At 44.9% G+C, this 12387-nt stretch overlaps 1 protein-coding gene across 1 annotated transcript in view; it reads left to right on the top strand.

Moving 5' to 3' along the window:
* Positions 1-12387, top strand: part of SUCO (SUN domain containing ossification factor) — a 900323-nt gene that overhangs the window by 869834 nt on the left and 18102 nt on the right. The gene's annotated exons all lie outside the window — the stretch shown is intronic.

Genomic DNA, 12387 nt, shown 5'->3' with positions numbered 1-12387 from the left:
TAGCCTATATAAGCTGAAGACCCTGTAAACATTTTCCATCCTGGTTTTACAGAGATAATTTTTACTTTTTCTTTCTTTAATTAAAAGCTTTCTTTTTTAAGAACCTGTTTGATTTTTTTTCCTTGTTCAAGACCCAAGGGGATTGGGTCTGAACTCACCAGGGGATTGGTGGGGGGAAAAGAGGTGGGGGGAAGGTTAATTCCTCTCTGTTTTAAGATCCAAGGAGTTTGGATCAGTGTAGCCTCTCAGGATAACCCAGGGAGGAGAAAGTCTGGGAGGGGGAAGGAGGGGGAATGGTTTATTTCTCCTTGTTTTAAGACCCAAGGGGTTTGGATCTTGGGTTCCCCAGGGAAGATTTGGGGGGACAGGGAGTGTACTAGACACTGGAATTTCTGGTTCGTGGCAGCGCTATCAGATCTAAGCTAGGAATTAAGCTTAGAAGAGTTCATGTAGGTCCCCACTGTTTGGACGTTAAAGTTCAAAGTGGGGAAAATACCTTGACAGGGGGAGAGAGGACCACGACACGGGTGAACAGAGCCATGAGAGGGGGCACTAGGAAGTTGTGAGAGGGGTTGTACGGCCCCTGCTGCAGCCTGCACCACAAGCCACAAGGCAAGGATTCATGGCCCCAGCTCCAGCCCCCAGTAGAAGCCACAGGGCCGGGGGCATAGGGCTCCAGCTCCAGCCCCCAGCTGAAGCTGCAGGACATGGGTGCAGGATTCTGGTTGCAAAGTCAGATCCAGTTGCAGGCAGGGGAGTGAATTTCCCAGTTCTAACTCTGGCTCCAGCCGCAGTCACAGAGGGGAGGCCCCCAGGCCTGCCTTCAACCCCAGCTTCAGCCACTGACAGCTGAAGCAAACTACATCACAGAGGTCTGGAATCAGTGAGTCTAAATTATAGACTTTGAAGGGTATGGTTGTGTTTATTTTAGATAAAATGTGGTTTACAGGGTGCTTATGCATAGGGAAGCATGCTGTGGCTCACCGGCCTAGCAACATTCTGGAGAAGGCCATGGGGAGGGGTGTGAGCTTGGCATGTGGACTGGAGCACAATGAGCATGTGATAAACAAACCCATATATGGGTTTGTTTAACTCTGATTGGTTAAGGTTCATGTTATGTAAGTTGTTATATAACTTGTTATATAAGCACCATGTGCTATAATGTAGCGAGGGGAGGGGCTCCTTGCTGGAGGGACTCTGCCTGATTCTTTGTACCAGGGGCTCTCTTTGTGCACATGTTGAATAAAGCTTTATTGAATTGAATTGAATCGCATTGGATCGAAGTCCCATGATTTCTACCCAGCATCAGTCTCACTGGGAACCACCAAATCCCAACAACTTAGTAGTAATACATATTTAAACATACAGATTTATTTGTACACTAAACAAACAACAGGGGTAAAAGGGCTGGGTTTTTTATTCAGTCAATAAATCAACTTCCCAATTTGCATATCTCTCAGATATGCCAGAAGTCTAGTACTGTTTGGCTGACTTTGCCATAGTCATAACTTGCTTCTGAGCAATCACAAAGCTGTAGAAGTCCTTGCAACTCATCCGGAAATTCATTTTGACAAGGGTTTCACTCCGCACCAAGTCTATGCTGTTTCGATTCCGGACATCAGTTCATGCACCTTTATGACTGAAAATACACGTTCTGAGTATGCATTGCTTATGGGTATACTGAGCAGGTATGACACCAGCTTTGCCATGTTCAGGAATTCAGTGCTACTGTCCTTGTTTCTCAGCACTTGAGACCAGAGTTCCCCAACTGAATAGTTTCCAGGCTCCCCAACTTGGAGTTGATGTCTTTGATGATACAGTACTCATTATACAGCTGATCAGGATCCACTGTTTTCAGAAAGTTTACAGCTGTCACGGCTGCAGACAGATCCTTGAATTCGAATACCCTATTAACTTTGATGTTCAGGCACTGGGTATTGAACAAGTAGCCAGCTGTTGAAAAATCAAACCATTTCTCCAAATATAGGATTGACACATTGTAAAATTTCATGAAGTCTTTCTGGAGACATGCAGCAGTGACAGGCAGCATCTCAGTTAATGCACTTTCAACTTTGGCGCCAAAGAATATGTCATTTTTCCGTTGCTGAAGTTTAATTCTCAGAGTATTCATTATGGCATACACTTCACATACTGTCATACTCTCATTTTCCAATCAGAGCACAGTATCATTGAAGATTTTCAGGACATTCTGGAGGAATAACAGATGAACCTCAACTTTGCTAGGCCCCTCACCTTTTCACCGTTTTCCCTGTCTAAGAACAGCATCCACAGAAATGTTGGACACATCTTACTGCCCAGAGAAACAAAGGAGCACTTAACAGCCTGCCACATATTTACAAGCCTGTTTACAGCTGGGAAAAGATTCAACCAGCGTGTCGGAACATGGCGCAGTAAAGTGGCATACTCCATAGCCACAAAGTCAAACAGATCCTTCAATGCTGCTATTCTCTTAGTAGAACTGCTGAAATGATTGAACATCTTAATCACCAGAGTCTCAATGTCGACTTGTAGGGTATTGCTACCATGTTTCACGGCATTGTGCACAACAAGGGAAGGGCAGTTTGCTGGTAAGATATTTTTATTTTGGTTTTTTAAATTCTGGTACACTGCTTGTCGCTTTCCATAATTCACATTTGCATTATCAGCACAGTAGGAAGACACTTTGTTTAGGTCTAGTTTGTGTGTCGCAAGTTTTTCAAGTAATGTGTTGCTTATTGCCTCTGCGGTCTCTTCACTTTGCTCATAGAAGTCTAACAGTTTATCTTGGACCCCATGTTCAGGTGTCCAGTATTTCAGTGATAAGGGGAAAGTTTTCACATTGCCCTTGTTAGATGTACCTGTGGCAGCTAAGAAATAGGGACCATCTGGCTTGCTGAGGTCTTTTAAAAATTCTGTTGAGAATGATGACAGCACATTTTTGGTCAATGCCTCCACTTTAGTCTGGCCACAGCTGACGTGCTTTGCAATCGTTGAATTTGGATACAAGGTAGGTGCCAGTTTAAGTTCACAGTCACATGAGCGATAGGAGTGTTGATGGACTACTGTGTGGTAAACTTGAGTTAGCTCAGTAGCGATAACCTTGTTATTGAAGGATTGATTTGGCCTGCTGAAAAAAATGTAAGACCAGGGTGTTGCTCTTGTGAGTCTGGGTGTTTTGTCCATGATTTTTTGATTCAGCATGATGCTTAACATCAGACTCATTGCCATGGCAAATGCTAAATTCCTTCCGCATGCTTTACAAAAAGGCTTTTGAATCACACTCATAGGATTTCCAAATCCAGGTGTAAGTGGCTTCCCATTCTGTCCTGTATCTGCACTGTCTTTTTTGGTTTTAGGTAGTTGGCTCCTCCCTTGCCGTTGCCATTTCAAGTGAGGTTTTCAGCTGAAAACCGTTAGCTAGATAGCTAGCCACTGAAAGTCTCTGTGCTTCTTATGTGTTATTACGTGCCCACTGTAGTTTGTCCTACAGTATGCACTGTGGTTCAGAACTGTAAACTACCGTAAATTTGCGTTACACTGGAAAACAACCTGAAAAAACAAAAATGCCAGTAGATAACCGATCACAGTCGGGTTTAATGGGACATTCCCAATCAACTAATTTTCTATTTCACTACCAAATGCAAAATTTTACCTGAATATCGGGACAATGGTGTCCCAATTGTACATTAAGCAGATGTATGCTGCCAGGTGCAATCCCTTGTTGCTAATGTGGGTAAGTGAACTGGGCAGCAGCCTAACAGTGCTCAGCCCCAGACTGGCCTGGGTAGAATCAGCATGTGCAGAGGCAGGTGCCTCCTTTCCTTGGCTCTGCCATGAGCAAGGTGGACCGGTCTGCATACACTCTGCTGAGGAGGAGGATGCAGCCTCTGACACTTAACTCAGGGACCTGCCAGCAGTTTCCTGGGAGCCACCTCAAGTAAGCACTGCCGGGAGTGGTGCTACAGTTACATAGCTGCAGCTCTGCTGCTGCAGCACCATAGTGCAGACACTTTCTACATCAATAGAAGGGGGCTTTCAATCACTCTAGTAAACCACCTCCCAATGTGGTGGCAGCTAGGTTACTGGAAAAATTCTTCTGTCGACCTAGCTGTGTCTACACCAGGGTCTAGGCTGGCTTAATTACAGCGCTATGTGGTGTGAAAAATTCACATCTCTGAGAGATGTCAAGCTAAATTTTAAATGTAGACCAGGGCTATGCCAGAGAAAAGAACATAAGAACAGCCATACTGGGTCAGACCAAAGGTCCATCTAGCCCAGTATTCTGTCTTCCAACAGTGGCCAATGCCAGGTGCTTCAGAGGGAATGAACAGAACAGGTAATCATCAAGTGATCCATCCCCTGTCGCCCATTCCCAGCTTCTGGCAAACAGAAGCTAAGGACACCATCCCTGCTCATCCCGGCTAACAGCCATTGATGGACCTATCCTCCATGAACTTGTTTAGTTCCTATTTGAACCCGGTTACAGTCTTGGCCTTCACAAAATCCTCTGGCAAAGAGTTCCACAGGTTGACTGTGCATTGTGTACATCAGGATAGTTTGCCACTGTGCCTTTAATACTGTCTCCTTGTGAAACCCTCAGCTCTTCTGAACTCCTACTTCTCTTAAGGTTTCCTCCCACCCCATTTTCTTCCCTACACATTCTGAGTCTGTTGAAATCTGCTTTTTTTGAAGTGAACATAAGAATGTAAGAACGGCCATACCGAGTCAGACCAAAGGTCCATCTAGCCCAGTATCTGTCTATCGACAGTGGCCAATGCCAGGTGCCCCAGAGGGAGTGAAGCTAACAGGCAATGATCAAGTGATCTCTCTCCTGCCATCCATCTCCATCCTCTAATGAACAGAGGCTAGGGACACCATTCTTTACCCTTCCTGGCTAATAGCCATTTATGGACTTAGCCACCATGAATTTATCCAGTTCCCTTTTAAACATTGTTATAGTCCCAGCCTTCACAACCTCCTCAGGTAAGGAGTTCCACAGGTTGACTGTGCGCTGTGTGAAGAAGAACTTCCTTTTATTTGTTTTAAACCTGCTACCTATTAATTTCATTTGGTGACCCCTAGTTCTTGTATTATGGGAATAAGTAAATAACTTTTCCTTATCCACTTTCTCAACATCACCCATGATTTTATATACCTCTATCATATCCCCCCTTCGTCTCCACTTTTCCAAGCTGAAGAGGCCTAGCCTCTTTAATCTTTCCTCATATGGGACCCTCTCCAAACCCCTCATCATTTTAGTTGCCCTTTTCTTAACCTTTTCTAGTGCTAGAATATCTTTTTTGAGGTGAGGAGACCACTTCTGTACGCAGTATTCGAGATGTGGGCATACCATGGATTAATATAAGGGCAATAATATATTCTCAGTCTTATTCTCTATCCCCTTTTTAATGATTCCTAACATCCTGTTTGCTTTTTTGACTGCCTCTGCACACTGCATGGACATCTTCAGAGAACTATCCACGATGACGCCAAGATCTTTTTCCTGATTCATTGTAGCTAAATTAGCCCCCATCATATTGTATGTATAGTTGGGGTTATTTTTTCCAATGTGCATTACTTTACATTTATCCACATTAAATTTCATATGCCATTTTGTTGCCCAATCACTTAGTTTTGTGAGATCTTTTTGAAGTTCTTCACAATCTGCTTTGGTCTTAACTATCTTGAGTAGTTTAGTATCATCTGCAAACTTGGCCACCTCACTGTTTACCCCTTTCTCCAGATCATTTATAAATAAATTGAATAGGATTGGTCCTAGGACTGACCCTTGGGGAACACCACTAGTTACCCCTCTCCATTCTGAGAATTTACCATTAATTCCTACCCTTTGTTCCCTGTCTTTTAACCAGTTCTCAATCCATGAAAGGACCTTCCCTTTTATCCCATGACAACTTAATTTACGTAAGAGCCTTTGGTGAGGGACCTTGTCAAAGGCTTTCTGGAAATCTAAGTACACTATGTCCACTGGATTCCCCTTGTCCACATGTTTGTTGACCCCTTCAAAGAACTCTAATAGATTAGTAAGACACGATTTCCCTTTACAGAAACCATGTTGACTATTGCGCAACAGTACATGTTTTTCTATGTGTCTGACAATTTTATTTTTAATTATTGTTTCGACTAATTTGCCCGGTACCGACGTTAGACTTACCGGTCTGTAATTGCCGGGATCACCTCTAGAGCCCTTTTTAAATATTGGCATTACATTAGCACTGTCCTTATTCTGCCAGTCTCATTCTTTCCTTTCTTTAGTGTTCACCTTCACAGCATCCCATGGCAAAGAGTTCCACAGATTGATTGTGTGAAGAAATACTTCCTTTTGTTTGTTTTAAACCTGCTGCTTATTAATTTCATTTGGTGACCTCTAGTTCTAAAAACAGACAGACTAGCTAGTCCTTTTGCCATTAAAGCCTAGAGTGACTTTCTGGAAGGCTCAGGCTTATGGCCCACTTAGGACATTATAGTGACTAAAGCCTAGGGGCAGAATGCTTAGTACCGTGAGTGGGTCCACTGACTTTCAGTGGGACTACTCACAGGAGTAAAGTTACTCACGTGCATTTGCAGGATCAGGCCTTCAACTATTACCAGTAACTGAACACAAGTTTGTCCAATTAACAGCTTTGCTTAAAACCAGATTGCAGCTTGCCCTTGGAGAGGGATGCTGGTGGAGGCACAAAAACTTTCCCCAATGAAGCCCTGCCAAATGGCCAGCATAGTCACTGCATTTGAGGGACCACAGAGACTGATCCCTCTGTGCACACCCCAGGAAGATAAATCTCCTCAAAGGACTACAGCAGGCTAAGCACAGGACTAGGGGTAGCAGGTTTATCTGGAAGTTCACAGAAGGATTGTGTCTCCCCTTGCTGAGCTCCCATGGGGTGTTTCAGCTCTATATATCTACTCAGGACTGAGTTATAAAGGCACAATCTAGCCCTTCATAGCCAAGTATTGTAAATTAATAGATTACATATCTGTTGCCCTTTCATCAATCTGAGCAACATTTCATTCGAGGAGAAGAGTGACATGGCGCCTGTAGAAATCATTAGCGGAGAGTGTGTTGTTAAAAAAAGAGGTGGCAGTTACTTCAGTGCACTGCGCTACTATAATCTCATTTAGAAGACTATTACATTCATGACAGACAGTGAAAGTATGGAGAGTCACAGATTAGGATGAAACATAAAAGAGAGATGAGGGTGCAGTGGCTAAGGTGCTAGCATAGGACTTGGGAGACCCAGCTTCCCTGCTCCATCACAGACCTTGGATAAGCCACTTAAGATTCAGATCTATCAGTGTTTTTTTGAGCCAGAAGTGTAGTGCATCTGTCGTCATTCACACCTATTTACATCAAAGCTAAACTATTTGTTTTAATTATTCAGATACATTCCTCTCCCATGCTCCCTGAACAGTCACATCTTGGTGCAGTCAGTAACAAAGAAACTGCTCAGTTCCCTATTGTGATACACAGATGTTTTTGGTTTCTCTCTCCTCCTGTTATTTCTTTAGGAAGGATACTTTAATATTATACAGTGCGTGTTTACTCTGACCAGTGAATCTATGGCGCTGGACACAATTTGTATGAAATAAACTCGGCTCTTAATTATTATTAGTTAGACATCACCAGCGCGTGCAGTACGCCAGGAAAGACGAACTGACTGAGTAACATTATTCCCCCAAATCCACTGATGGGCTCCTAGCAAGAGTAAAGAACTATTGTCCTACTGGGAGCCCCATTTTCTGTTGCCAGTTCAGATTCTGTGCTGACCTGTGTTAGAACAGAAAAAAATATTTTTATTTGCCTTCTGGTTTTGGAGTCTTTAGGGATTAGGGATTAGATCTTAAAGGTTTTGTTTGTTTGTTTCTTGTCTTTTATCCAACAAACATAAAGACTGGAAACTTACTTTTTAAAAAAAATGCAAACTAAGATTATCCTGTAGTCCAAGGAGGACCCTCAACAAATCAGAATTTAAGCAAAATACCAAATATCACAAGATTTATGATAAAACTGCATCTCCTGTGCTATTCGGACAACTTAAACCAGTGAGATTTGACTATTTCTAATGTAAATTTTAATACTAGGATCTTCATATTCTGATTCCTGCATTCGGTTTCAAACTTGAGAAATGGTTTGTTTTGTTTTCACAAGCTCTAAGCGAAAGCATAAGGCAAACCCTCACCCCCAATAGTGGCTGTTGTGGTTAGAAAAGGGAAATTTGAATCAGGGCTCCTCAAATCCATTTCTGGCTTAGCCATTGATTTATTATGTGGTCTTGGAGAAAGTACTTTACCTTTCTCCATCTGTATAATTATGATTTATTCTTTGTAATACAGCAGTAATACAGAGCCTCTAAATAACCGCCAGGTTTCACCCCTGCTTGGCCAGGAGCCACCCCAGAGGGACCTGCCAGAGGGGGCCAGATGAGTCCCAGCAGTGCTTACCTGAAGCAGCTCCCAGGAAGCATCCAGCAGGCAGGTCCCTCTGGCTCCTAGGGTTGCACAGGTCAGGTCAGGTATGTGGGGAGGGGACAGGGGCAGGGGCAGGGGCGTGGGGGGCTCTATCCCCTCGGCGCCCACTACCCTTTGTGTTTGGGATACTGGATCTAAGAATGCTTAGCTACTACTCAGGTGTATTGTGAGGATATAAACCTTGTAAAATGTTTTGAGATTCTTTGAAGAAAAATGCTATACATGTTTAAAGATATAGTGATGAGTGTGATGTAACTGTCTGGACATATAGTGGTGCAAACCATTATTATTGTTCCAATACATAAGGGAAATGGTTTGGAAATTAAGGCTTAATCAAAGAGCACTGAGTGAGGGATTTTATTCTCTCTCCTATAATCCAAGTGTTTTTAAATATATTTATAAAGCTAATGTAACCCTTCTGCCCCTCTGAGTTGGCAGCAACAAGGGCCGGGTTCAGTATCCAGGGGTTCCGTTTTAATGACACCATGCATAACTGGCTCGAGCCCCCACCCAGTGACCTGGGACACTTACATACCACACCCTCCTGGGCACCTCTAGGAGGCAATACTTCCCCTCTCGCAAGCACGGAGTCTGAGTGTAGCAAAATCCTTTTAATAAAGAAAGGAAACAATGCGGCATCCCACTGGAGAAACACCACAAACAGGGTTATAACACAAACCATAAACAAAACCCACCTCCAAGTACATTTGGCAATGTCCTTTCTCTTTTAGGGTCTTAAGTCCAATTACCCCAAAGTCCAACGACCCAAAAGTCTCTGGTCAGTGCCACCCCAGAATTCAAGAGTTTATCTGCAGAGTTTTATCCCCCCAGCCTGGGTGGAAAGTGGAGGGGAGAATCCACACAGGGTGTTAAGGGGCACCTTATGTGGGCCAGGGCCAACTGCTCCACCTCTCCATGAAGTTCTGCTGCAGCCTTCACCATGACCCGCTTCACCACATCAGCTGTGCCACTCCTCCAGCTGTCCCTGAAAATCACTTCACTCTGTTCACTGTTCCACAGGCTGCTCCAACACACTGCAAAGTGCTCTGCTCTGCTAGCCGCTTAACGATAGGTCTTCAGGCTCCCCCACAGGTTAACACAGCACTCAGTGATCTCAGCTCAGCCCAGCCCCTTCAGTGATTTCAGCTTTTAGTAGGGGAGCCCTGGTGTTGGTGCACCATTAGCTCAACATGAATTCAGCTCAGCAATTTCTAGATAGACTCCTAATGGAATCAAAATTAGCTCTACTCCTTAACAGTGGAGAAAGGAACATGTGCAATTGGTGTTCCAGGCCCTCAAAAAGGGCCCATACCATCAGGTACACACACCAGTCCCCAACCTCTGTCCATTCATGGGGAGTTGGGACCCATGTCCCATGTTTAGCAAGTACCACCCAACTGAGGTTGAGTCATCTCTGTCACAAAGCAGTCCCACAGCTCCCCATTCACACAATCAGGGTGACAAACTTTTTTTTCCTCCTGCCTCAATAACAAAGAAATTGGGGGTCCCAGAGCTGTTAAAATAACCATCCCAGTCTGCTGTGGGCTTATGCTAAGTGGGGGATGGATGCCAATGCAAATCTTTCCACACTTTGAAATTCTTGAAATTCTTTCCACACTCCCTACAAATTCACCACCAGATGTCAGAGTAGCGCTCATCCTGACTGCTTACACTAACTATGTATGTGAAGGATGATTCTCAACCTAGGAAAAACAAAATGGAAAGTATTGTACTAAAATGGTTAGGTGATCTTAAAAATACTTACTCAAATACAATTTGATGAATTTTATGCCAGTTAACTTTTTATAAATATTTTAAAAAATATCTATGTGAAATCTTTTACAAAATGTTTACTGTAAAAATCTAATGTATTTTTGTATTTTATTTCTGAGGTGAAACAAAAATATTGCTAGAATCCAGAGACTGCATCAACATACTACTACTTGGGTGACTTTTTTGGCCATGGGGTATTTGAGAGGATTCCTGAAACCTGGAAGAATCCACCTAGCCACAAAGTGACCAAATTTTGCATTCAGAATTCTTCAAAACCAGTCAGGAAGAAAAGTTTTATTCAATCTTTTTAGGTGTCATTAATATCAGAGCTATAAAGCCAAGGAAAGAATGGTAGTTATTTCTGAAGAAAAGTAATTTTGATATATTCTTGTCTAAAAAATATTTATACAGCTATCCAAGGTGTTGGAACTAATCACTGTAGTTTTCTTTAAAAGGGCAAATTTATCATGGTTTTATTTCAAGCTCAGAAATGTAGCATACACAGTAGTGCAATATTTCAGTTAAAGAGTCAGATTCAAATAGACATTTTCATAAAGTCACAGTAAAACTTCATAGCATAGTACTACTCCAAGAGGTGATGATATAAAATTTTTCATGTTCTCACTCAGGAGTTGTGCTCACTGCAGATTGAGTTGGAGTGTGACTTGCCCCTTAATATAAAGATAAAGCCAAATCTGTTGCAGACAGGGAAAAAGGCAAGTGGCTTGGTACTGGTCTCCCCGACCCGCTCCCTTCTCGACAGCTTTGCCCCAAGCCCTCCCCCCCGAAAGTACCCCCCCTTTGGCCGCCAGGTTTCACCCCTGCTTGGCCAGGAGCCCCCCCAGAGGGACCTGCCAGAGGGGGCCAGGTGAGTCCCAGCGGTGCTTACCTGAAGCAGCTCCCAGGAAGCATCCAGAAGGCAGGTCCCTCTGGCTGCTAGGGTTGCGCGGATCAAGTCGGGCGTGTGAGGAGGGGGCAGGGGAGCGAGGGGCTCTATCCCCTCGGCGCCCACTACCCGCATCTACAAGCCCCACCCCGCCATAGCACGCAGCGGAGCAGAGACCTCCTGCTGCCTCTGTGTGCCTTGGGCAGGGCTGCACTCTGCAGGCTCCTGCCGGCCTGTGGACTGGCGCCTCCATGCCAGGAGCTCAGCTGCACTGCCCCAGGGCCCGCAGGAGGAGAGGTGAGTGGCGCCGATGGCGCCGGCTTGCCACAGTCCCCCCGATATCGGGACGAAGTGCATCCCGACCAATGTAAGGTCAGGACGTGGGACAAGTCCCCTAAAATTGGGACTGTTGGGACATCTGGTCACCCTAACCTCTACATAAGAACATAAAAATGGCTATGCTGACAGTGGCCCATGCCAGGTGCTTCAGAGGGAATGAACAGAACAGCTAATCATGAAGTGATCCGTCCCCTGTCACCCATTCCCAGCTTCTGGCAAACAGATGCTAGTGACACCATCCCTGCCCATCCTGGCTAATAGTCTTCCATCCTCTACAGACCAGTCCAGGGCTGAGCTGCACATCCTGCTGTACTTCCCAGCAGGAGACCCCCCTCTGATTGGCTGCTTTGCCCACTGCCCCGCCTCCTGGGGGACAACAGCCAATCAGAGCTGCTGCAGGAGGCAGACAGCGCTCTCACACTTCCTCTTAGGAGCCCACACTGCACTTGCAGGTGGGGAGGAGGAGCAGAGGGGTGCAGCTGCTCTGCCTCCTACTCCCTATCCTGTGAGCAATAGGGATAGGACAGTGCCTCTGTACCCCACCCCTCCCCACTTTAGCCCCTGGCCTGGGCAGGCGGGGTAAAGAGCCCCTGGAGCAGCATGCAGAGCAGAGGTGTGGCTGGGGAGCAGAATTGGTAGGACAGACTTGCTTGCAGGCTGGGGGCACAATTGAGGGGGAGTCAGAGAGGCGGAACAGATGTGGGGGCAGAATTGATAGGGGACTTAGAGGAGACAGGATTTATTTGGGGAACGGGTGAAGAATTAATTGCAGGGTGAGGAGATGGGTAAATAGGGCGGCGGTGACAAAGCCCCCATTTTTTTCAGAGTACTTTAAGCATGGTTAGATCGGGGAAATGAGCCCTTCCTGGGGAGGGTGGCTGCAGGAGCCTTGTGAATTCTGTCTG

Source organism: Gopherus flavomarginatus, chromosome 7 (assembly GCF_025201925.1).
Source record: "Gopherus flavomarginatus isolate rGopFla2 chromosome 7, rGopFla2.mat.asm, whole genome shotgun sequence".
NCBI lineage: Eukaryota > Metazoa > Chordata > Testudines > Testudinidae > Gopherus > Gopherus flavomarginatus.
The sequence above is the reverse complement of the archived record's forward strand: the minus strand, read 5'-3'. Positions and strand labels throughout refer to the sequence as shown.